This window comes from Rattus rattus, chromosome 8 (genome assembly GCF_011064425.1).
Source record: "Rattus rattus isolate New Zealand chromosome 8, Rrattus_CSIRO_v1, whole genome shotgun sequence".
Lineage (NCBI taxonomy): Eukaryota > Metazoa > Chordata > Mammalia > Rodentia > Muridae > Rattus > Rattus rattus.
Window position 1 is genome coordinate 109,830,779 of NC_046161.1, and position 5,264 is coordinate 109,836,042.

The window sequence follows — 5,264 nt, forward strand, 5'->3', positions numbered from 1 at the left end:
CGTTCATAACTGGAGAGGTCGCTGTTGCCATCTCTCGGCAAAGGTAAGTAAGGTGTGGCAACGAGTCCTGGGCCTCGCAGTCAGTAACCAGTCAGGACTTTGCTTCAGGCCTTAAGTCTGGGTCCTTCCACAGAAGGAGTCCCACAGTGAAGACTCTCTGAGTCTCTTCAGCTTGTGTCACCCGGCTCAGACAGCTATAGAAATGTGTCTGTCATGAGACTCATACTAACCAGACACCACTCTGTGACATGCTTTACGCGGCTAATTTAATTCCGTCCTACAGCTACCTGATGAACACGATGTCCTGTACAAACAGGGAGACTGAATCCTGCAGGGCCTATCTACACAGGGTCACATACCAACACCATCAACTGGGTGTGTGCTTCAACACACACACACACACACACACACACACACACACACACACACACACACACACACCTGTGGTAAGAAAGTGACTGAAGCCTTGTAGGTGGGGCCCTGACCTAGTAGGGTTAGTGCCATTGTGAGAAGAGATGCCCGAACACACTCAGGTGGCCTCTCCTCCTCCTTCTCCTCCTCCCCCTTCTCCTCCTCTTCCTCTTTCTCCTCCTCCTCCTCCTCCTCCCCCTTCCTCCTTCTCCTCCTTCCTCTTCCTCCTCCTCCTCCTCTTCCTCCTCCTCTTCTCCTCCTTCTCTCTTCCCTTCTCCTCCTCCCCCTCCCCCCCCTCTTCTTCTCCTCCTCCTCCTCTCCTCTTCCTCTTCCTCCTCCTTTCTCCTCTCCTCCTCTTTCTTCTTTTTTTTCCTTCTCCTCTTCCTCTTCCTCCTCCTCCTTCTCCTCTTCCTCCTCCTCTTCCTCCTTCTCCTCCTCCTCCTCTTCCTCCTCCTCCTCCTCTTCCTCCTCCTCCTCCTCCTCCTCCTCCTCTCCTCCTCCTCCTCCTCCTCCTTCCTCCTCTTCCTCCTTCCTCCTCCTCTCCTCTTCCTCTTCCTCCTCCTCTTCCTCCTCCTCTTCCTCCTCCTCCTTCTCCTCCTCCTTCTCTTCCTCTTCCTCCTCCTCCATCACCTCCTCCTCCACCACCTCCTCCTTCTCCTTCTCTTTCTCTTCCTCCTCCTCCTTCTTCCTCTCTCTCTCTCTCTCTGTCTCTGTCTCTCTCTCTCTGTCTCTCTCTCTCTGTCTCTCTCTCTGTCTCTCTCTCTCTCTCTCTCTCTCTCTCTCTCTCTCTCTCACCTTGTGGTACTGGGGATTGAACTCATGGTCTTGCACACTCTGGATATACAGAACCACTAAGCAACATCCTCAGCCTGTCCCTCCCCTCCTTGTCCTTTGTCCCATGCAAATCAAGGGAAAGATCTCAAAGAGAACATATGAGAAGGCAGCAGGCAACCACTGGAGAGTCCTGTTGGCACCTTGACCCCAGGCTCGGAGTTTCTGGAAAGGCGAGAGTTTTTATTTCTGTTTAAACCTGGCACTGTGTGGTGTCTTACTGAGGCATCTTGAGCTGGCAAACATGTCTGACAGGCCCCTGGGATCATGCTCACTCAGCAAGGTAAACTGTCTGGAAAGTTGTTACACATTCTACAAGATACAATGTGATTACATCCCCCTAGTCCTTTGAAAGCCGAAAACTCCTTCAGGGGAAGGTGCATTTGATATTTTTGGTTTCTATAGAAGGTTAGCGCTCCCCCTCTCCCACCTCCTCAGACATCCCAAAGCACGTGCACTAGCTTGCAGTTGAGCAAAATTGTCCAACATGAGGCCTATTTTATAGCAAAATGCTAAATTTCTTACATAGGCAGTGAGTTCTTTCTTGTAAGTGGAAAAGCGAAACTTTGTATGGGAACATTTTCACAGTATTGTAAAGTAAACACACACACACATAACTTTTATGTCTGCATTTTGACAAGTCCTATACTGCTTTTATTTAAAAGAAAGCAAGGACTGCTTTTTAAACCTATCGTCTAAGAAGGCGTGTGAATCTATTCTAACAACAGTATTTGTTACCAAGAGCAGTTTCACTAGATGTGGATCTCTAGAATAAGATATGGAGCCTGGAAACGGGTCGGAAAAGTTCCACCCAATAGTTGGACTTTGGCTTTGGAACAGCTCAGGGGGAAAGTATTCACTGAGGTCTCCACCTGCTGTTCAAGTTGAAGATTTGGCGATGGCATTTACCCTCCTCCTGAACTTATCAGGCTTCAAAAACACGTGGAAGTATCATTTGTCTTGTATATAAAAAATTAAGTTAGGCGATGTTTGAAGACTTGGCTTCGTGAGTGCGTTTAGCCACCTGCCAGTCACGCAGTGTAGTTATGGCCCCGTGAATGATCTGGAAGAGTTTTTCCTTTCCTTTTCCTTCTTCTGGAAATACCACGAGGTGCCATCTGGACACTGACCATTTTCCTTCTCCCACATGGTGTTGGCTGGACTCTTCCTCAGCTCTGCTGGCAAAGTTAGCCCATCCACAGACGCCAGAACTGCATGGCAGGGCTGGCCAAGAGACTGGTAATGGTGGCAGCCGCTGTGCAGCCAAGTCCAAGTTTTCCTCTCACTTGGAGGGCAGATGCTCCATGCACACCGAGTCCAATGCTTCCCTCCATTCTTCACCATACTCCTTGTTCATCTTGAGACACAGTTTTAGCATGTAGCCCTGACTGGCCTGGAATTCCCTACGTACAGGATGGCCTCACACTTACAATGATCCTCCTGCCTCAGCCTCCTGAGCAGCTGGGAATGCAGGTGTGCACCACCTGGGATTGCAGGTGTGCACCACCTGGGATTGCAGGTGTGCACCACCTGGGATTGCAGGTGTGCACCACCCGGGATTGCAGGTGTGCACCACCTGGGATTGCAGGTGTGTACCACCCGGGATTGCAGGTGTGCACCACCCGGGATTGCAGGTGTGCACCACCTGGGATTGCAGGTGTGCACCACCTGGGATTGCAGGTGTGCACCACCTGGGATTGCAGGGGTGCACCACCATGTATGCCAGGGTTTGTTTTCTCTTTATGACACCATTTGGACTGGTGGCTTCAGCCATTTTCTATATCCACAGTAGTTTATCTGCAGACAACTCAGACAATGCAAAGGATAGATGACAGGCAGGCAGTCTCAACTCTAATCATCACCACTGTGTCTTACTTTTCTATCAGTGTGATAAAACACTATTACCAAGGCAACTTAGAGAAAGAAAGGAGTTATTGGGCTTATGGTCCCAGAGGGATAATGATCCACGATGGTGGAGCTGAAGCACAGGGGCAAAAGGCCACACCACTTAAACGTACCCAAAACAATGCCACCAACAGGGTCTCAGATGCCTGAAACTAGAGGCCATCCCGTTCAAACCACCACGTATTGCAAACCCAGCGAAAGCCTGGCTTTCTGTTTATGTGTCGTGTGCTTACAGATACAGTCTAGTTATCAGATCTGACTGGGTGTGCCGTTCAGGAATTCCCATTTTACTCGTGTATGCTGTAGGTGTCTGCTTGTAGATGGTGCTGTCCTTTGAGGATACATGTATTAAAGCACCAATCCCAACAGCAAGGGCCTATGCTGTGGATCACAGTGTGTGTTTGAACGATCTAATTATCGAGCTCTTTGGATTTGAGATTTTTGTGCCCCGTGAGCGGGACGGGATGAACCCACATGATGAGCTACCTGTGTAGATGAACCGGAACCGTGAAGAGGTCCTTTTAGAGAGATCTGGAGTGTTTATGAAGATACTTTGATCTGTCCTTCCCCTTCTAGACCCCAACATTTACTCTGGCCACTCTTTAAGGATTTGAAATAGGAGGTAGGAAGACGGCTCGGTCAGTGATGAGCTTACCTTTGCCGATGCAAGGGCCCGAGTTCCACATCCAGGACATAAAACAAACAGCAAAACCCAGCACTTGTAATTTCAGAGTTAGGGAGGTGGAGACAGAACAGAGACCCATTGACCAACCAGGCTAGGCTATTTAGACAGTTCCAGGCCAGTGAGAAACTGTTCAAAAATAAGATACTCAGTGCCTGAGGAATGGCATGAAAGGTGGTCCTCTGCCCCCCCCCACATACACACACATACATATACACATACACATACATACACACATACACACATACACATACACACACATACACATACGTACATACACACATACACACATACACATATACACATACACATACACACATATACATACACACACATATACACATACACACATACACATACACACACACACACTCGCCTGTACACAGCACGTTTATCAGTATGTGTGCACACAAGCACACATACATGCAAATAGGATTTGAGATTATATTGTTGAGATTAAGTTGTTCAATGATTTAAAAATTAGTGGTTTCCTTTTTGGTGTTTTAGCTTAATAAATATCCAGATGTCTAGAGCTCTTTCTTCCTACAAAATGCCTCAAATTGTTGAATTAAATATAAAACTGAGCAAGAGATGGCTTGGCTGGTAAGAGGTTAATATTCAGAGACCAAAAACAATGAAAAATTCTCACACAGAGGACAGATGAGTGTCAGGCCCAGCTGTGGGCGTGTCAGGATCTACCTCACACATACCTGGGAAAGTGGAGTCTGGGAGACCATCGGACTGGGGGCCTCAGATCAAGATGAGCTCCTTAGGAGGCGAATTGGGATAGCTTGCGCCATTGAAAGACCATCCAACGTTGTTCTAGTTTGTTTTCTGTTGCTGTGATAAACACCACCCACGTCCTTCCTGTCTGGGTTGTGATTCCTGGCAGAATGTAAGTCAATAAAATGAAAGGCAGCCTTCAGGCACACAAAAACAGTCTGTGTTGTGTTATAGCTACCTACCATCTATATCTATTCTCTGTCATCTATCTATCTATAATCTACATCTATTATCTGCCATCTATCACTATATCTGTCTACTATCTACCTATCCACCATCTATATCTGTCTCCTGTCTCTCATCTACCTACTTACCTATTCGCCCATCTACCTGTTATCTATCATCTATGTACTTATATATGATCAATTACTTATCTGTCTATCTGTATATTTTTTTATCTGTCATCTACCTGTCAGTCTCTATATAAACCAGACATTAGGTCACAGCACAGGTCGATCAGAAGTGCCCAGGCAATACCCAGAAAGAAGCACAATTTGGAAAAATATATTCCAAACCAAGATAAAATCCCAAGGAACATGAATTTGCAGCCAAGCTTATGAAACACAAGGAAATGAGCTACACACACACACACACACACACACACACACACACACACACACACAGAGAGAGAGAGAGAGAGAGAGAGAGAGAG